General features: G+C 47.3%; 2 long non-coding RNA genes across 5 annotated transcripts in view; both read left to right on the top strand.

The window, feature by feature from the left end:
• Positions 1–21,367, top strand: part of LOC118162134 — a 100,713-nt gene that overhangs the window by 62,736 nt on the left and 16,610 nt on the right. For 3 of the 4 annotated variants that reach the window (XR_004748309.1, XR_004748308.1, XR_004748310.1), the window contains 2 exons: positions 5,567–5,642; positions 6,452–9,927. The exons of the other annotated variant lie outside the window; for it this stretch is intronic. This is a non-coding gene — a long non-coding RNA (uncharacterized LOC118162134). Of the gene's footprint in view, positions 1–5,566; positions 5,643–6,451; positions 9,928–21,367 lie in introns of those variants that run through there. 4 annotated transcript variants of the gene reach the window in all.
• LOC118162135 lies at positions 10,191–13,169 on the top strand. Its single transcript, XR_004748312.1, has 3 exons — positions 10,191–10,577; positions 12,575–12,580; positions 13,159–13,169. It is a non-coding gene; the product is annotated as an uncharacterized LOC118162135 (long non-coding RNA).

Genomic DNA, 21,367 nt, shown 5'->3' on the forward strand with positions numbered 1-21,367 from the left:
TATTCTGCCCTTGCCAGATTTTACACCCAAACCCTGTCCCTGTGCATTTAATGAAGTTGATGTTTTTGCTGTGATTTGGGTATGTGTCTCTTCTGGAAAACATTTTTGGTTAATCCTTCACCCACTGGTTCTCTCTCTTGATCACTCTCCCTGCTGTATTTTTATCGCACTGCACTCTGCAGTCGTGTGTGCTGTCCAGTGGTATGATGTGTCCCACCTCAGCTCAGTGATGATTTTATTATGCTGTTGTCTTGTTTTTCCCCTGTTAACAGGTACTTCCCCAACCCCCTCGTAAGCCAAGACACTGCCTCTTCACAGCAACATTTAAATGTTTATTTATTCTGTAGGTTCGTCCTCCCCCTTTCATTGCATATGTGCAGGATGTAATGACTGAAAAAAAAAAAAACAAAAAACACATTTGGGCTGTCTCCTATTTCAGACATTTCTACTTCTGTAGAGTAGCCATATGGGGTTATAAATGTGTGTGTGGATTTCCAGATCAGACCCTGAGAAGGGAGCAGCAGGTTACACAGCCCTACAACCACACCGCTTCATCCCTTTGCATGTGGGCACCACCAAGTCTTTTGATCAAAGATTTCAAGGCCTTACATCCTCTCAGGACAGTTGCTAAAATAAATCTGGAAAAAATAAACGGTGATACTGTTCTGTCATGTCACCCTTCAGCTCATTGAGTCTTCCTGCTCACATTCAGCTGCTCCTCATCGGTGGCTCCCACCATCATCTGGGCCAGGCAGTGACTCACCACACCCACTGGTTACACATGGTGGTGCTTGGAAGGAGCACAGCCTCAAAACAAACTGGTCCAGTCTTCTTTGTGAACTGGTTCGTGTGTGACCCATGTGGGTCTCGTGTGTGGGGTCTGGCAGTGGGCTGTGGGAATGCCTGGTGTAGGTATTGTATTGTTTTTCTGATAGGTGGGTGCTTTGTATTTTTAGTTGATGCCATGTATATGTTATTATTCAAAGGTAGAAGGTGAAGTACTGAAATGTATGTGCATTTTTTGTGCATTTATGGTCAGGGCTAACTGCATATTGCTTATGTAGCATCACAGAAATGTCATGTTTATGTGTTTCATAGTCATTTGAGCATTTTGACCATGTCTTCTAACCAGACACAGCAGCTAAACACTACAATACTGTGATCGTAAACCTGACCCACCTCATGACCACAGCCTAGTACATTTATGATGATAACATCCAGGGGAAAGCAAACATACACGGATCATGTATATGCACAAGGATAGTGGAGGGTGGGCACCTGATTGGTGGAAGCTGCTTATGGAATTGTCAAGATGCTGAGTATGGAGGAGCCAGATGTTTTCTGGTCTTTTATTTAGGTTTTGAAGCAGTGGTTTGTTCAATATTGCTGCTTCCTATTAAAGGTAACGGTGTCTTATTAAAAGTAACAGTGTCTTATTAAAATTAACAGTGTCTATGGCTCCTTAAATCATATGTGTACAAAAAGCTGCTCTCACAGGTGGTGTGTATCAGACTGTGTGTCTTTCCTGCGTGAGCTCATCCTCCCCCCATGCCTTTGCCTTCCTTGCCATTCACAGAGCTGCCCCCCTGACCTTTGCATCTCCCTAGGGTCTTCACTGCCTTTTCCTGGAAAGCCTGGGTACAGGACCAGGAAGGACTTGTTGGCGAGGTGAATGAGATCATCCAGACCTTGTCCATGGCGAGAAGCTGTGGGAAATGGAGCTGGGGATGAGGTGGGGAAGTTGTAAAGGATCAGCTGAAATGTCAGGGTCTGCTACAGCACAGCAGGAGCCAGGGAAGGCCCCTGAAACACTGCCCAGAAGGGGCAAGAGACTCAGGAGGTCTCTTGTGCTGCCAGCACAAGAGGGGAGCAACCAGGGCCAAGTCTTCAGAACCTTCAGGGATGGAGATGTTACCATCTCTCCAGGTGACCCCTTCCAGCACTACACTGTCTTGCTCACAGGTAAGCTTTCCCTGGGCCAGTTTGTGGATGTTGCACTTCTTTATGTTGTCTTGGCTGAGATGGGATGTTCAAGAGTTTGGGAGGAGGCAGTGAGAGGCCTTCTCTGGGACACTTGTAGGAATCGAATGATGGCACCAGTGGACACTGAATTCATCTGCAGATGTCTCCTTAAGACTGTGCAACCTTGTACAAGGCTTGGATAGCAACCCCTTATGGGGATAACGTCCCCTAGAAAATTTGACCCTTTTCCAGAGAACCACATATATTTTCCAAATTATGAAGTTGTGTATTGAAAAACAGCGTGGAGCTAGAGTAAAGGGGTGGAGGTCAAGAAGGATTCATTATTAAATCTGTGGTGTATTGGGCTAATATCCCAAAAGAGTGTTCTGGGGGTGATGTTTTGTAATCATCACACTTATTCATACCTGCAACTCTACTGGAGCCTGTGGCCAGATCAGTATCAGCTCACTTGAATCAACAGGGCTCCATGTGACGTGGCTCACAGGCAAGTCATACCAAAATCACTCGGACACAGTGCGCTTTCATTGAAGGGGGGAATAACAAACAGGTGGCAAAACATGAACCAGCAGCACTGCCAAATGGCTGTGTGTGTTGGTTTTGGCTTCAGATTTTGTTACTTTTGCCTGAATTTATCAACTGGATTCCTCAAACAAGAGGATCTGAGAGGCCTTCAACAATAGGTGGAGCTCAGTTGTGGAGGAGATGGTCACCCTTGTGACCAGGGTTTTTCTGCTCTGAGTGGGCCTGATGGGAGCTGTTGGCTTGGAATGAGATGATTGGGGATTTTGTAACTTGTCATTCCCTGGGGTCACGACAGGGAGAGCTGATGTTCCTGCAGATTGGCCATGCATAATGACATACCAAAAATACCTGTTTATTGGGTTGTGTCCTTCTGTGGGAAGATGTCAGATACACATTGTGATGGGGATTAATTCCTTAGGCCATACCATAAAGATAATACTTTCCAGATGATCTTTTCCTGGAAAGATTTCCTGCCCAAATGTAGGCCCAAAGAACATAAAGCTGATGGTTTGGGCTATTATATATTACTCCTGAAAACCTGAATGTCTGTTTGGTATTTTGGATAAACAGGTATAGTTGCTACCCCTTCCTTGTGAGCTTGCCAGTGGGGGTGCCCCTGGTGCAGGCACGGTTGCCATGTGGTTCAGCAGAACCAGATGGAATGGGCTTTCATCACATCCAATCGATGGAAAATCACTTACCTTGCAGGTTATCTTGTAAGGAGGTGTCTTGGTGATGGGGAAGAATGGATTATCTTGTTGAACTGAATTTTCATATTTCTAAAAGTCCTTGATGCTTGTTGGGATTCATTTTTTGTGTATTTTTTTGAGAGCACAAGAAGATACAGGACCTAGTTTTCTTGAGGGAGTAGTGGTTGTCCATGCTTTAATCTTTTGTTGTCTAATTGTAGGCTTTTAAAGCATTTCATTTTCCAAAAGTGGGCAGGAGCCCAAGCTTGAGATGGTGGGCCTTGGTTCTTTTGTTGCCACAAATTTCCTGTGTGACCTCGGGAAGGTGACACAGCTGGACACGTTCACAAGTGTGACTTGGCAGCCTGAACTCTGGCCCACTTGGACGTGTTTGACCTGTGTGACTCTGCCAGTTAGAGCCAACGCTTGGTGGGCTTCATTACTGTAAATGACTGAGGGGTAGGGGTTAGGTGAGAAATTAAAACAAAAACAAAAAACAAAACAACAAAACAAAACAAAAAAATGATTTCTAACCTAATTCATTGGCAAGAGAGGAAACAAGTGATGCTCTATAGCAGCCTTTTCCTCCATGGACTGTGGAAAGCTTCCAGACAGTTGGCTTAGATGAGGAACAGCTAAGGGCAATCAAATGGTTTAGACTGGAGAAAAGGAGGCTGAGGGGGGACCTTGACACTCAGTACAACTACCTGAAAAAAGGTTGTATTGAGGAAGGTGTTGGTCTCTTTTCTCAGGTGACAAGTGATAGTACTTACAGAGTCATAGAATATCCTGAGTTGGAAGGGATCCACAAGGATCATCAAGTTCAACCCCTGACTCTACACAGGACCACCCAGAAATCAGACCATGTGTCTGAGAGCATTGTCCAAATGCTTCTTGAACTCCAGCAGGCTCAGTGCCGTGACCACTGCCCTGGGGAGCCTGTTCCAGTGCCTGACCACCTCTGGGTGCAGAACCTTTCCCTAACCCTCAGCCTGACCCTCCCCTGTCCCAGCTCCATGCCGTTCCCTCGGGTCCTGTCGCTGTCCCCAGAGAGCAGAGCTCAGCACCTGCCCCTCCGCTCCCCTCGTGAGGGAGCTGCAGGCCCCATGAGGCCTCCCCTCAGCCTGCTCTGCTCTAGGCCAGACAAACCAAGGGACCCCAGCCACTCCTCGTACATCTTGCCCTTAGACCTTTCATCATCTTTGCCTTCCTTTGAACACTAACAGCTTTATGTCCTTCTCACACTGTGGCACCCCAACCTGCACCCAGTGCCCGAGGTGAGGCCGCACAGCGCAGAGCAGAGCAGGACAATCCCTCCCCTCACCCGGCTGGCGGTGCTGGGCCTGAGGCACCCAGGGTAGGGTTGGCCCTTTGGGCTGCCAGGGCACACTGCTGGCTCATCTTCAACTTGCCAGGGACCAAAACTCCCAGATCCCTTTCTGTGGGATTGATCTCCAGCCTCTTTTCCCCTTGTCTGTACATACAGCCAGGGTTGCCCAGTCCCAGGTGCAGAATCTGGAATTACCCCTTGTTAAAATTCATATTTCTGGAGATTGCCCAGCTCTCTCATTTGCTCAGATCTCTTGGCAAGGCCTCACTACCCTCAAGGGAGTTGTCATCTCCTCCCATTCTACTGTCATCTACAAACTTACGTAGCATACCTAGTATACTAGAAAATGATCTCAAGTTGCACCAGGGGAGGTTTAGATTGGATATCAGGAAGAATTTCTTCATGGAGAAGATGACTGAAGATGGGAACAGGATGCCCAGGGAAGAGGTGGAGTCCCTATCCCTGGACGTATTTAAGAGGCACATGAATATGGATGGCACTTAGGGATATGGTTTAGTGATGGACTTTACAATATTAAGTTGATGGTTGGATTTGATGGTCTCTTCCAACCTTAGAGATTCTATGTTCCTAGATGAGACGCCTAATTTCTTGATCAGTAAGATTAGGGAGAGAGCTGTCCCTCCTGTTAATTCTTTGCTGTTGTTTCTATGTCAAATGAGTTTAATGATAGGTCCTAGCTTCTTTGAAATGGAGGATAAATACAAAATGTGGAGCTGCTGCATGGCTACAGCAATGGATGGGTGACTGTGTTTGAGATCACAGGCTGTGCTGATCATTGCCACCGGCAGCATTTTAAAAATGCCAGCATGCGAAGGGTTAATGCACACGCTTGGGTGTCTTGTGATGAACTGAGGAGTTCAGGCTTTGAAAGCAATTTTACTGCTGCATGCCACCACAAACCTTTTTATTTAAGATGTTCCTTTCATGAAGCTTCAAATAGCACCCACGTTGGACTGAAATCGAAATCTCCAGGAGAGATTAGGACAATTTCACTTGAGGTTTTTGTTGTGGTTTCTTGCAGGAGAAATGAAGAGGGTAAGATAACCAAGGTCAGCACCTCACTTCAAGCTGCCAGTTGGGCTCCTCGTGGGGAAGAGGTATAGAGTTACCATGTGTGTGTAATTTATCCATTGTGCTGCTGACCAAATAATCCAGTAAAATGGCAGCAAAAAGGATGGGAAAATTATGAAACTTTTTGCTGTAAACTGAGCTGACAAAATTGCACTGAGAGCTGTGTTTGGGTTTCAAGTGAAGCATTCTCTTCAGAAAGTGCTGGAGAGATTTTTTACCCAAAGTTTTGCAAGAAAAGTCACAGTGCCCATGAGGTGTGAAGCAGAGCATGTCTCTTCACACGGGGTCACGTTGATCTGGGTCTAGTTGCTCTTAGTGTTTTTAGCACACTGATTCTGATTATGGTTTGCATTTATTACTGCTCAATGTAATTATTGTCATTAAATTCAATTAATTAGTGTTTAATATTACAATATATTTTATAACAGCTACTACTACCTTATATTTATTAGCCTCACTTGTCTAGTAAAGTTGCTAAATGACTTCCTAGCCCTGGGATGCACATGTGCCTCCTTTGATGTCCTTGGGCATGTTATCCAAGTGCAGATTACAGGTGCTGACAACCCTCTGACCCATTTTCTTTTGTTTGCAACCTCATTTTGCACCTTAACTTGATTTTTATGAAATAATTGAACTAAGTACAGTATTATTTTAGTCTAATTTATACACATTTGACATTATTGACTTTCTTGCTTTATCTGGGTTAAGTCTCAAGGATGACATTCCGGCTTGCTCTGCCAACATTGCTTTTTGTCTAGTTAATATAGAATTAGCCTTAAAGGAGTGGATTTTGAAAAGTTATTTCTGACCTTCTGCTTGTTTTTTGCCATGTCAGAACTGTGTGATTTTAAGAAAATCACACTTCAGCAGAAGGCTGCCTTCAACAACATGCTAGAGCGCTGTGTGATGCCAAGGAAATCATTTGCTGCAGAGCCCCAATACTGCAATCCTTGTTTTTCCTGGGATATCTCCCATGGACCTTCTGGCTGATTTTTCTCATGAGATCCAACTTGATCATCATCTGTTGTGGTATGTGGGGCTTCAAGCCAAGAATATCCATTATTTTTGAAACATGATTATTACTGTTCAAAATAGGCTTTTTTTCCATGATCTTATAAGATTTTACCACTTCTCTAATAAGCTAATTTTATCCCTGCTCTGGCATCTGTACTCCTTGATGTTATTTTGGTGTGTACTTTATATATATCATATATACAGCTCTGTGCGTGCATGCATCACTATACGTGATTTATATGCAGCCTGCCTTGCCTGTGCTGTCACAGGGAAATCATTCTCACTTTTGTGGTGGCGGTCTTGGGTCAGACGTGTCAAGGCCATTGCCAAACCTCTCTGTGAACTGTCCCAGTTCACTTCCCTTCATCCCCAAATGAGACTGCTGCTCCTCCTGGGCAAGAGAAGACATGAACCAGCTGCTGCTTTAGCTATGGGCAGGTGAGGGGTGTGTGGGCTTTCTAGCTGCAAGGTGGAAGCCCCCAGATCTCCAAGTTACAGGTGCCTACAGACTTTGGTCTGCAAATGCCTTCCTGAAGTCAAAGCAGATATGGGGAAAATGGCTTTAAAAACTGGGATAAAACTGCACAGAAAGATGGAGGGAAATGTGATGGACTGTGCCTGGGGTACCTGCTGTAGCACAGGTCTGGGTGAAGGCTGAAGGCAGTGGGGGAGTGGTGGTGGTGGAAGAGAAAATCAGTGGGGAGGAGCTCTGCATTGGATGAGAGACTTGAAAGGAAAATCCTGATTTGGGTATTGAGATGGTTAATGGTGGAAGGTGGTTCCCCCATTTCTTCTTACATTCCTTACTTTGCTACATTTTCATTAATTCACACGGTGGATAAAACCAGGGATCTGCAGCCTAATAGAAAGACTTAAGTTATGACAGTCTGAAATTGGGTGCAACCATCTCCCCTTCCTCTTGTCCTCCATCTCCAGGTCTTTTAGGATGGGGAATTTTGAATGGGTTTGTGTAGAAAAGGAATTTTGCCTTGCTTTGAGTTGGAAACAATTGAGTAACAAAAAATTCCACATGAGGGAAGAGGTAAGGATATATTTTGATGGTGTACGTGCTAGGGTCACATGCACAAACTTAATAACAAAGGAGGAGGAACATCACCAATGTGATTTTGGGGCAGAAACAGAACCAGATTTAACCATGGGGTCAAGCTGTGGGAGTAAAGTGGACCCTAATGTTCAGCTCCAACCCGAAAGGAACCCATGGAGCAAGATGGCCACATAATTGACCTGTCTTTTGGTCCTGTTTGGAAGAGGATGCTCTCATTGCATGAGCATTTCTTTAAGGTCTCGATGCACTGTCAGCATCGTGTCTGCAAATGAGATGGAGACCTCGTCTGCCGTGACCATGTCAGTTTTACATATTTGCATAATGTAAACCCCAGTCAAGCTGAATAGTGACAGGTGTCTTTGTTATAGGCAAATAAAGGTTTACAAGAAGCTCTGGAGTTTCTAGACTGATAACGTGAAAACAGACACTTAAAATGTGTGTGGTGTAGTGCGTGGAGGGGGGTTTGTTCCTTTGTGACAGTTCAATTTTGGGAAGAAGATAAGAAGGTGAAGTTATTAATTACTACAGTAAATTTGCCATGTACCTTGATGGCCAGTTTTGAAGTTGTCAGATGAGGCAGGTGTTATACCCAACATAGGGGTCTTGGTGGGCTTCAATTTTAGCTGGATTTTATAATAAATTTCTGGACTGCAGAAAGATGCAGCTCTTGTTTAGAGGAGTACTGCAGCTTGCCCCCAGTTAATCAGAGTAGCACTGGTGGACCTCTGTCCTCAGTACTGGGGCTGTTACTCTTGATTTGATGAAAATACCATTTTTCTGGAAAAAAAAAAAAAAAAAAAAGAGACCTTACAGCCTTACAGTTTGATACAGGCCACAAAAGTGTTAAAACATTGAGCCTTAGTTTTGTCACTTACTGTCACCTTCTTCAGTGAGAGCTCTGCTGATGATAAAAAGGTTTCATCAGTGTGAAATTGCTGAAGGAAATAAAACACTCAGAAGTTTCAGTTTAATAGTCACTCAAGCCATAGCTTATTCTGGAAGGGTCAGTGTGTGTGTGGACATGAGTAAGCCTTCAGAGATCAGCGTGGGCTGTATCAGCTGGAGTGGGGCTTTCCCAGGTTAGGCCTGAAGCTCTCCAGTCAAGAGTTCAATGTCATTGCAGCTGCCTCTACAGGAAGGCTTTGGTTAATGCTGTGCGGCAACAGCTGTCAAAAATGCGTATTATTCCCTCAGCAGATAAAGCTATAACAGGAAAAATGTCTTGTGTCAACCTGGCCTTTGAAATTCAAATGAGTAAGAGCAACCTCACTTTTAAATGTCATCATGTGCTTTGTGTGCTTTCTTCATAATTTGGTTGCTTGCTTTTCTGTGGTTACTGCATTGCAAAGCTTTTGCTTCACATGATGCTTCAACCAAGGGTAAGAAGAGGAGAAATTGTTGTGTGGGGAGTCCTGCAGGGCTGCTGCCCAGCTGGAGGTTGTGCTGACCCTGGATTGACTCTGAAGCATCAGAATAAGCATTTTGTTCCTCTAAAAGCCCAGCTGATGGTGGAAATACCTGCAGCATCATTTTCTTATGTCATAAAACTTGGGGAGAAGGTGTGTGAAGGAGCATTGTCAACTTTGCTGTGCAGCATTACTTTTTTCTATACATCACGGGTCTGATTTAGGGTCTGTTTTGTGCCTGGTGTGCCAGGTGGGCTCCGGTGCTGCTGAAATGCCTTGGAGCTGGCTCGTACCTGTGTTCACTGCCTTCCGCACAGTACAGCTTCAGGGTTTCCACCTCCATGCAGCTCCATGGTGGACGTCCATCCCTCCAAACTGAATCCCGAGGCGTGTGCTGAGCCATGACTGGAAGTGGGGACGTCCTTCTGTGGGAAACCGGTTACGGAAATGAACTGCGTTATTTTGGGCTACACCACGACGGGCTGATTGGTAGTGAGGTTTCTGCTCTGTCTGTGATTAACCCAATGGTGACAATAAGAACAGAACAAAAAAAATAGCATTAAAAGTGAACAAAAAAACCAGAAGGATATTTTGGATGCCAGAGGATGCTCGTCCACAGAATTTAATTGTTTTAAACTAATTCAGTGATTAGTTCAAGTTGGCTTTGCAGAATCCTGTCTGAGTAATGGACATTTCAGTGGAATTAATCAGAAAGAACTGCAGTTCCTTTTACCATGTGCAAAAATAGCCCTCAGACTGAGGACAATGTGTAATAGCAATGACTGTAGCTGTTGACTTAGCCAGAAATATGCAGCCAGAAAAAAAAAAAAAAAATCATCTGGAAATATCTCACGGGCCTCTGAATCTCTGCTGAAAACCACTTGGAGCTTTATTGCGATGGGTGGGTAAGGGAGCTGAAAAGAGTAGTGGGAATTTAAGGACAAGGTGCTGAGGTTGGATGCATGATGGAAGATGGGATGGCATGGGATGGCATGGGATGGGATGGGATGGGATGGGATGACTGTGTGCATGCAGGGGAGCAGCAGATCCGCAGTGCATCAGTCCTGGGCTTCAGGAGTGATTGGCAGAGCTGGGGATGATACTTGGTCAGTCAGCATACTATTGCTGCTGTTTTACTTTGACAGGGTGGAGGATCAGTTTCGAAAAAAAAATAAGAGGGAGACTGTGGGCACCTTTTCCTCCCTTTATTGATGTTGAAATGCTGTGTATCCTGTGTTTTAGGAGACTTAAATCTGCCTCAAGGGTTGATGCATAGTGGTTAAATGAAGCACCCTGGCCTTCTGCAGAGGATGAGGCGTTGCTAATCCAAACCGTGTGGGTTTGGCTCGATACAGGAGTCACTGCTTGGGGTGGATGGGGCAGCTGCTGTACACATCTCCCCTGTTTGCTCACTCCTGGTTTATGGCACAGCCAATGCAAAATGCAGCAGCCGGGGTCTGTACAGCAGCGCTCATGTGACTGAGGAGACAGAATTTATCTTGTCAGGTGTCTAGGAAGGGGTGAAGTGAGCAGCACTGTGTTCACACCTCATCTCAGCACCCATCGCCTTGCAGACCTCATATGTTGACACTTTTCAAATCAGTGATGTGCAGAGCGCTTTCAGCTCTAAGCAGGGTTTTGCTAATTTTCAGCAAAGTTTTCCCCCTCCCTCTGCTTTCAGCATATTACTTTTCTAAGGCCGTAAACAGCCTGGTGTTGTGGGGCAGGCTGCTGGTGCTGGTGCTCATCCCTGTGGCGCTTAAAGGATGTGGGGGCACAAGCATGGGGGGATGCTGCAGCAAACACCACAGCGGATGGAGTGGGAGCTGCCCTGGGCCGAGGTGAGCTTCACCCTCCCGTGATGATCTCAGCTTCCTCCAACCCTCTGCTTGTATGGGTTAGTGTCTTTCCAGGACCGCACAATGGCGCCCTACAATGCCCTCTGTGGGGTGAAGTCCCAGACATGCTGGTCCCCACAGTCTCTTTCTGCAAGGAGCCTGCCCACAGACTGCTTTTATTTAGTGTGGCAAAGCATGAGTTTGTAAAAGGGCTTAGGTACTGCAAGTCCGTGTCAACTCATGTATTGTGTTAGTAAAATAAATGTTGTCATCTTTTGAAGGAAGGCGGTGAAAGGTCCTGTAGCCCGTTACAAACAGCTGGTGTGTTGGGTGAAGAGCTACCGTCCCCATTTTCCATTTCCTTCTCCACTTCTCTTTCCGTTTCCTTTTCTGTTTCTATTAATAATGTTAAGTTTTTCTGCTTCATGCTTCTTTAACTTTTTGTTCACCTAAACCTTTCAAGGTGTGTGTTAACTTGACTGAGTTTAAATGCTTTGCCTTTGCTTTGTTGAGAATCACACGTCGTTTGAATGATTGCTGTTATCTCAGTTTCCCCTGTCTTCTGGATGGCTGCTTTTGATTTCAAAAGTCGCACCTCTGACTCTTTCACATGGGGTTCCTGTTGAGCAGCTGGAGTTGGAGGCTCATTAAAGGAGCAGGAAACCTAATTTCATTTATTTCTTCTGCATGCATGTGAATTTGGGTGGGCTCTGCAGGGAAAATGTGTGCTTAATGTGGCAGAGCCTCCTCCTTTGTAAATGGAGAATTGATCCAAATTTACCACTGGGTTTTCTTTAAGCTCTTTGAGAACATTTGGTAAAGGAACTTACTTAAATCCACACTTCTGCTTTGGTTACTTTTACCCTGGGGGTGAAGGGCATCCAGTGTGGTCCTTCAGGGGTAAGGTGGGGATGAGAGGGGTCCTGGGACCCTCATGTCTTTGGATGTTGTGTGGTTTTCAGCATTGGGTGTCACTTCTGCCTCAGTATTTTCCCCCTTCCCTCCTTCCTTACACTGGGGCAGCTCACTTTCCAGTTGAGGCTGCACATCCCCTCTCTGTGGGTGCCTGGATGGAGAACTTCCCACCCATTGCAGGTGCTCCTGAGCTCTCCTAGGTCTCCTCCAAGAGGTTGCATCTGTTCTCCTTCAGCACTTTCCTCCCCTCCACCCATATTTCTTTCAATTTCCGAGCTCTGCAACCGGTGTGGCTGGGGTAGGAGCATCTGTGCAGCACACACATCAGCACATCACAGCCTCGGACTGCCACACCAACTCCTGCAGGGATTCAATCAGCAGATCTCAGCCCAACCCTCGCCTGCTGCCTGTGTTGCCCTCAATGCATGGAGATGGCAAGCAGGCTGCTTCAAAGCCTCAGCATCACCTCTTCCATGGGGGGGAGCAGGAACGTTTTTTGGACATGAATTTGCAAATGAAGGTTGGTGGAGGTGAGGTCTGAGGCTTTTCTATCTGCATCCTGCTTCATGGAGCTGCGGGGAGTGACGGGTGCTAGGGGAAAGCTCAAAGGCTGCTTTGGTGGGCAAGGGCCAAAAGCTGACAGCGGGAGCAGTCCTGAGTCTGGTGGAGCTGGCTGACAATAAACTTCCTCCTTCACTTGCTTTCCTTGTTTAATTCAGAGAATGGTCCAGTTGGAGAGGAGACAGTGCTGGGCACTGTAGGCACTTCCCATTGCATCAGTACCTGTGCATCCTGCAGGCGCAGCCTTTGCCCTGTCCCTGCCGGCTGGGCAGGCACCAGGCTGGCTGCTCCCATCTAATAGCTGGAAATTAAGGCTGGGAGCGAGTGAGAGCTGCTTGGCAGCAATGTAGAGGACTTGTGTGGAGCAGAGGCTGAAACTCAGGTGAGAAGATATTCCTACAGATCAGGAGCTGAGCACTGCAGAATGCAGTGGGGCACCTGCATAGCCTTGCAGAGTACTTGTGTACTTTTTCAAATGGATGAAGCTGTAACCCCACCAAAACAATTTCCAAAGAAAACAGTGTTAAAAAAAATAAAAATCAAAGGTTGGAGTGTTTTGAGGTCTTTACAGCTGCTGCAGCCCCTGCCTGGGGACTGGCCTTGGGCAGGTTGCAGTGCTTACAGGGCAGGGGCTGGGGAGAGGAGGAGTTGGAGTGGGTTAAATTCCAGAGAGGGATGCTGAAATACAAGAGTTATCCTTGGGAAAGGTGGATCTGCAGGCATTCGGTGAAAGAGCTGAGAGGAGGAGGTGGATTAGGTGAGGGCGTGGATTCCAGGAAAGGGTTTATTTCTTAGATTGCAGATGCTTAATGTTATTAGCATCCAAATGGCTCCAGCTGGGCTTTGAAGTCAGCATCTCATTGAGAAGTAAAGAGCAAAAGAGGTGTGGGGAATAATTTATTTAATATGGGGCTGGAGAATGTATTTCTCTGCAAGACCTCTGCAAAAATGTATTTTTGCTGCAAGAGTTAGCAGCAAGACTGTACATGGTTTATTTTGGGAGCATTGTTTCTGTGAAACACAAGGCATTTATCACCTTTGCTGTTTGTTTGTTTGTTTTTTTGGTCTTTTCTTTCTCAATACTCAAATTTGATTTATGCAGAAGACAGCAGAAAGCCACAAAACTGGAGCCTCAGTAATTTCTTTACACCCACCATTTCTCAGCGTTCTGGATTGGAAACCAACCTCAGCAGCTGCTGACTGTTTTGTCCTTCCTCCGTGTGAACCTGCTTCCAGGGAGCCAGCCGGGAGCTGCGACACTTCCCCCTTCCATCATCTTCACAGATCTGGCTTTCACGACCATTACAACCAGTTCCTGCCCACAGGATGGCCCAGCAGCCTGCCTTTGATCCAGATCATACGTGGGCTTCTCTGTGGGATGGGTGCCCATCAAGTCCAACCATCAACCTGACCTACCAAGTTCTCCACGTAGCAGCATGCCCTGACTCATCCCTGCTGAAACTGCCCCAGTCCCTGCCCCGGGGCTCTGCTTTTCTGGGTGCTTGTTCGGGGGCATCGCTGATTCCCGGTAAAGTCCTTCCACCGATTCTGTCTTGCTCCCCACATCCCCACGTTTGTGCCCTACAGCTGCAGCCACTACATCGCCCCTTTGAAACGTGGTCCACAGCAGCTCTGCTGGGACGGGACGAGTGGCACGGCGAGATGAGATAGGCACTGGTGCTGGTGAAGCATGGCACAAGAGAGGAGCTGGGAGGGCAGCATCCCTACTTTTTGGTTGTCATTTGGGCCATGTCAGAGCCCTTTCTGGCAAACCTCCTCAAAGGGCATTTCAGTATTTTAACAAACAGAAGGGGGAGGGGAACGTGGAGCAGAGAAGGAATCTCCTGCTGCGCATGTAGGAGTGATGGGTGCTCCTGGCTGCTGTGACATGAAGGGGATGACAGCAGCTCTCCTGTCTGTTCACTTGCTTTTCTTTCCCACTTGTGCAATTTTGAAAGCATTTTGCGTGTATTCTTTTCCTCTTCTCCTAGACCAAGTGGTTTTCTTCTCTTTTTTCTTAGCTGGTTCATTCATGCAGAAGTAGGGAATAGTGAAATATTATTTTTTCCTTCTGAGAAGAGATAAATGTGTTTGATAGTGAGAACAGTTTTTGCTAGTTGTCTGAGGCAGCTTGAAATTCTTAAGGAAAATCGTAATTGTTCCATTAGGACAAGAAGCTTGCAAGCATCTTGCTGAACAGGCCAAGAAGCCCCAAACAAAACCAAAATAGAGACAAGCACCATTCTTTCCAGCTATGGAATTTGCATCTGATTTGGAGTTTTGGTTATAAGCAGTTTCCCAGAAAAACAAAATGAGCCTTTTATGCATACATTATTGCCTTCCCTTCCTCCTCATTCTCCTCCTCTTTCTGCTGCTCATTGCCTGTGTTCTGGGCTTTCACCCTTTTGCCACCAACAGGGACAGCACCACTGGTGTTCCCAGCCCTCCTCTGTCCTTGCGCTGGCTGCAGCGCTCATCCAGCCCCAGCTCGCTATGCTGTTAAAAAGGGGAGATGGGGAGAGGCTACCAGTTTTTTGGCTGTGTTGAGCTGCTAGACTCATGCCATGCTGTGGAACTGAACTGAGAGTTTCAGCCCATTCCGCCTCACCCTTTGGGATTGCATCCATGTGATTTATAGGATGAAAAAGTGTTTTTTGTTTGCTTGTTTTTTTCCCTCTCCAACTGCTTCAAGAGTGCTGAGGTGTAGAAGGTCATTGATTTTCTTCTTTTCTCCCTCAAACTGTATTGAAACTAATTCAAGGCCTCCATAAATAAATACAGCATAGGGCATAATTTTATTTCAACAGAAGGGAAAAGTCCAGTACACCATGAGATCCTTTTATTTCAGCACGTGGTTGTCTTGTCACCCACCTACATCTAGAAATATGCTTTCTTCTCATGTGTTTACAGAGGCATTCGAGCTCAACATGATCGAGCCTGGTGGTTGCTGGGATGGTTCGTCAGGCACTTCCAGGTGCCATCTGTACACAAGGACGTTGGTGATGCAGCAAATGGCTGTTTTCACATGGCTGTTGGACTTGCCTTTTGATGATCACTTAGGATCTTAAAGACTTTGTACATTCACATTTATCTTTGTGTTGGCTGCATTTCAACTCACTTTCTTCCCTGTGAACAAGTTCTATTCTGTTGAATAAAGTGTTCCTTGCAAACCATAGCAGTGAGGTCATTGCTGTTGTGGGGGTTTTATTTGGGTTGGGTTGGGTTGAGTTTTTAGCAGCTGTTGCCACCCAAGGGTGGATTTCCCTTCATTATACACCTTCTAACTGGTTTTCCACCATTCTCACCTTGTGGATTCCTAAATATTTTTGTTTATTCTGTGGAGGTGTGGGATCCTTTCGAGGAACTTTAAGTCTCCTGACAATAGGCTTGTGTTTCTTAATTGTTTTTCCACTAAGAACCCAAACCGTATAGTACACAGGTCCCCAAATTATTCCCAAAGCAACTGGCTTGAAAGCCACCATTCAAACAAGGCAGTGTTGTACACTTGTTCGCTTAAATCTATTCTTTCTAGAAGTTATTATCTATGGTTATTAGGAATTTTCTGGATCATAGTGAATTTATGACCCTTCCATTCTCATGTATCTCTTGTGGAGGACTGAATCAAAGGTCTGCTGGGCATCCACTCGGGCATATGAGCTTGGGCAGAGCACTGTGGCTCCATGGCTTTTGTCTTAAGCTGGACTGAGTCCAGTTGACCTTAGTATGAGTGGAGCAAGCCCAAGTCTGTTTGCACATGTGTAGGTAGACATGTTCCTCTAGGATCCTGTGAAATACCTGCTCCATCTCCTCATCGGAGCCGTACCGGGACCTATTTGCCTTTGGCTGTACCTGTGGACTGTCTAGCACTGGATATACAGAACCTGCATGTCTGTAATCAAAGTGAGCCTGAAGATGCCTGTAATGTCAATTTTATGTGTTAATAAAACAAAGGGAATACTGTTTGTTTAAGTGAGCAGAATCTTGCTGTTTCTCAGAAGCCATTGTTTTCATCTTTGGAGAAATCCTGACCAAAGGCTCTGGTAGCTGACTTAAAGAACAAGTGAAAAGCACAGGCTCTTGCCCAAGGAACATTTTCATGTGTGTGTTTGCAAACCTTCTGCTATGAGCCAGGAGAAATGCTTCCTGCTGGGGGCTGTTGTTGGCTGCAACGTGGGCTTGCGGGAAGGCAGAGAAACCTGCATGGCTCAGGTTGATCCCAAATCTGCTGAGATGGGGCCGAGTCCCAGCGAAGAGCACAAAAAGTGACGAGAGCTCTCACTTCATTTCTAAGGTCTACTGTGTCTGTGGTTTGTGCCTGGCTTCTCTTGTTACAGTGTCGGTTCAGGCCAAGTTCAAATGAAGGATGAGTGAGAAGGAGGAAAAGGGGAGAAAAAAAAACAACCCTGCTGATCGTGCATCTCCTTTTTTGCAACAGGACACTGGTCTCATGTGGCTATCAGATTGTCACCAGGCAGTGATCTGGTGGCACCAGGTGCAGCACTCAAGGCTCCAGCACTGGCTGTGGTGTGGGGCAGGATCTGCCCCAATGGTCTTGTGAATGAACTGGCCATGCAAGCCTCTTCTGGAAAGCCACAACCAAGGGGAAGTCATGTCCACGTGGACTATTTTTTTTGTTTGTTTTAAATGTCTACATATCTGCTGAGTAGCGTCCTCAGAGACTTGCAAAGCTGGTTTGCTGTGAATGCCAATGTGAGAGCTGCCCGGCGTATGTTCCTGGCCAGCTGGGTATCTCCTCCTCTCCCTGCTCTTGGCCAGACTCCTCCAGCCACGTCTTGCTCTGCAGGTTTGGCAGATGCCTGCCAAGCAGTATCACTTGCTGGTCAGGACTCCTGACATGACTATTCAGGGGCATTTTGAGTGTTCTGCCATGTGAATGCAGAGAGGAGTAAATGCTGTGTTTGGATAAAAACCCTGATGTGTTTGCAGATGCTGCAGCTTGGCATGCTCATGCAGCATGCTCTCTCCTCCTTGATGAATGTGTATCTCTGTTTGCTTGTTTACCTCTGCACTGGGCTGCTGCTTTTCCAGGGTTTGATAGCAAGGGTAATATTTTGTTCTTCCACATGTACAGAAGATCAGCAGACTGGGCGATGAGACGCTGGAGAGCAGCCTAGAAGAGAGGGATCTGGGGGTCGTGGTAGACAGCAAGTTGAATATGAGCCAGCAGTGTGCCCTGGCAGCCAGGAGGGCCAACCGTGTCCTGGGGTGCATCAAGCACGGCATCGCTAGTAGGTCAAGGGAGGTGATTGTCCCGCTCTACTCTGCGCTGGTGCGGCCTCACCTCGAGTACTGTGTGCAGTTCTGGGCACCACAGTATAAAAAGGACATGAAACTGTTGGAGAGTGTCCAGAGGAGGGCTACGAAGATGGTGAAAGGCCTGGAGGGGAAGACGTACGAAGAACGGCTGAGGTCACTGGGCCTGTTCAGCCTGGAGAAGAGGAGGCTGAGAGGAGACCTCATCACAGTCTGCAACTTCCTCGTAAGGGGGTGTCGAGAGGCAGGAGACCTTTTCTCCATTAACACCAGTGACAGGACCCGCGGGAACGGGGTTAAGCTGAGGCAGGGGAAATTTAGGCTTGACATCAGGAGGGGGTTCTTCACAGAGAGGGTGGTTGCACACTGGAACAGGCTCCCCAGGGAAGTTGTCACTGCACCGAGCCTGTCTGAATTTAAGAAGAGATTGGACTGTGCACTTAGTCACATGGTCTGAACTTTTGGGTAGACCTGTGCGGTGTCAAGAGTTGGACTTGATGATCCTTAAGGGTCCCTTCCAACTCAGGATATTCTATGATTCTATGATTCTATGATTCTATGATTCTATGTCTTCTGCACTACCAAGAGCAATGTGTCAAGAGATGCTTATAGCAACAGGTAGGAATCTGTGTGCTGTGAGTTAATTGAGAACAAATATGACTGACTTTTTTTGTACCCAGACGCAACCACAGGGCACCAGTTCTGTAAGAGTGAGCAGCAGGTTGTGGGTAATGTAGGGCATGGGTTATGCCTTGAAAGTTAGGGAACTCTCAAGTATTGAGGTAAGGAAAGAGGGGAGCCTTGAGAAGGTGAAGTGGGGTGAAGGTGAAGTGGAGAAAACGACCTTTGTGGTCAATGTACTTCTTGATCAGAAGAAGTTACATTTCTCAAGGAAGGGTAGTTGTGTTGGCTGCAATGTGAGAAATAAGAGCTTTGATTGCAGTGGGGGATTTGGATGCTGGATGAGTGAGCATCCAAAGGATGTCCCAAGACTATTTTGAACATACAGAGACCAGTCTGGAGTGGAGAGAAAAGTCTGAGTCGTGTGTGAGAAGAGCTGGATTTTAATGGAGGTGAAGGAGAGGTGAAGAAAAATGGAACTGTGGCTGAAGCCCACAGGAGGGAAGCCTGACATGGGACTGGGGGATGATGAAGAGGTAGGATGGGAGCAAGGCAGGGAGGGAGAGTTTCTGAAGAGATGAGAGGTGGTGGTGCCAGAAGCAGGTTTGAGGAGCCAAGGTTGGGCAAAGCAACATGGGGATTCTCACCTTTGGCTAAGGAGCCACTGAGTTTTGCAGTGAAACCATGAACAAACACTATTATTGCTTCCAGACCCAGACAGGATCCTGCGCAGATAGACCTGCACAGGTGAAAGGTAAAAAGGTTTGGGTGTAACACGATCAGCATTGGCTCTGTGTGTGCCAGGGACCCGTGCTGCACCCGTGCCCAGCAAGGTGCCGCCACACATTTTCTGTCCCATCCCTGAACACTTGCGGTGGGATCCTATTCCCATAAAATAGGCATGTGCTGACGTCTCTGCCTGGTTACACGAGCTGGCTCTGGAAAACCTCAGCTCCTAGATTACAAACATAGCAGGGCTCTGTCTGCAAAGGTGTAAGGTTACAAAACACACACACTCACGCAGCTTAACCAAAACCGCCTCATTTTTTAGCAGTTGTGAGGGTTTATTCACTGCACAGCGGCAGAGGAATGCAGGAATGCGAGTAGCGTTAAACCTATTCATTTGGCTGGGGAGGCATCTCCTCTCCCCTGCTCCAGCCTGCTGAGCTTTCATGATAATTGCACCTCCTGGCTGGCTGAGCTGGCTCGCTGCCGCCTGCCCTGCCCCTGCTGGTGCGGGTGGCACCGCTGGGGCCAGGAGGGAGGGAGGGAAGGTGGTTGTGGCAGTGTGGGGCTCTCCTTCACCTTGCTCCTCACCCTGCTCACCCCCATCCCTGGCTCCTCTCCTTGGGGAGCCACCTCCTGCCTGCAAAACGCCTTCTGTGTTATTTCCAGGGAGGGGAAATCTGCCTCCCCTGCAGCCCCACAAGTGGCCTCAGCTCGGGTCCGGATGTCTCCCGCTGAGCACGGGGTGATGGAGCCCTCCTTGCCAAAGAGCCCATCCTGAAAGCCCACGGCCACCCTGCTCTGACAGCACTGCCCCAGTGCCTGGGTGGAGTCAGGGCTGGGAGGAGGTGGAAAGCCATCCCCTCGCTGCCCTGTGTCCTGCTGGGGAACTCGTGTTGCTTTTACTTATTTATTCAGTGCTTCTGATTAACCACCCCCAGATGCATCTAACAATATCCTGGCATTTAAAAATTCAATACCGATCCCCAAAGCTTTGTCACTTTAAAAATGAAAGGGGAGGAAGAAGAAGAAAAAAAAAAAAGCAGTAATTTTTGTTGGCTTGTTAAGAATTCGAAAGATGCCATAAAATCAGCTTTTCGGTTTATTCGCGCTGCCCGTTCCCAGGGGAGGAATGTGGTGCTCTGCACCACCCGCCTGCTTGCGGCAGCTGCTGCCGTCGCCGCTTCCAGCCCCGCTGCTTTTCTGGTTGAAGTTTCTGGTGAAGCCAAAGGGCCTGGGAAGTTTGGGAAACCGGTAATGCCGGGTCCGTGCTGCGAAGGTGGATGCTGCGCGTCAGCTGCGTGCATGCAGGCGGGGCGGCTGGGGACCTTGCTGCCAGAAGTGAGCTGCCCTGGGGACAGTCACGCTGTCGGTGTAACAGCAGCAGCTGGATTTGAGCCCCAGAGACATGTGGAGGTTTTTATTTAAGGTCTGTGTTTAAAGGACACTGCTTTGATGGGTCTTGGAAGTCAGTCGAGCGACCAGCTGCTGGCAGGGGAAACCAAGGTCCCCGGCACTGCACAGTGCCCACGGGACATTCGTGCCTGAAGGATGGTGTTAAATGAGTGGTGCTTCCCCAGCTCGTGGGCAGCCACAACACAGCATTTACACTTCTTATTCCTACTGGGAAATTTTAGTTAAAGTCCCTTTCCCAGTGTGATGGGAAACAGAGGTTGTGTACTGGCCCTGGATCTGGGATGCTCAGTGCTTCTGTATGCAGTGTGTGGATTTTGCTGCTTCGTGCCCATGCTCCATGTCCATATAGCAAGAGATGGGGCAGAGGTGGTCCTCCATGCTCTGTATCAGCCACACATTCGTTTTTGGTCATAGGTGTCACTGGGAGTGAGCTCCTGTCTGGTTTATTCTCGGTTAAGTTGGTGGACTTCTCTGGAGGTGTGACCTTTGGACATGTCATCCTTGGTTGCTGTGATTTTGGACATGTCATCCATGGCTTTGGTGATAATCAAGAGGCTGGACACTGCTAACAGAATAGTGGAGACAAAAGAAAAAAAAAAGAGTCATATTATTCAATCTGTCATCTTAGTGGGGACAGTGGCCACAGGTTTCAGCTGGTGGGACAGCGATGGCAGTGCCGTGCAGTGCAGCCCTCTGGGATTTCCTGCAGGAAGTCAGTGTGGTGGATAGAGGTGGTGGATCCGTGTGCCAACACCCGTGTGCAGCCAGTCCCAGTCTCCTCTGCTCCCAGCGGGCAGCTGGGCAGTGTTGGATGGGTTCCCAACCTCCCCAAATTGCAGCTTCTCCATCAGGAAGGTGATGGGTGACAGGGCTGAATTCAGCTTTCAAAGTGCTTTGAGGTCTCTGGAGGAGAC

Source organism: Oxyura jamaicensis, chromosome 2 (genome assembly GCF_011077185.1).
Source record: "Oxyura jamaicensis isolate SHBP4307 breed ruddy duck chromosome 2, BPBGC_Ojam_1.0, whole genome shotgun sequence".
NCBI classification, from domain to species: Eukaryota; Metazoa; Chordata; class Aves; order Anseriformes; family Anatidae; genus Oxyura; species Oxyura jamaicensis.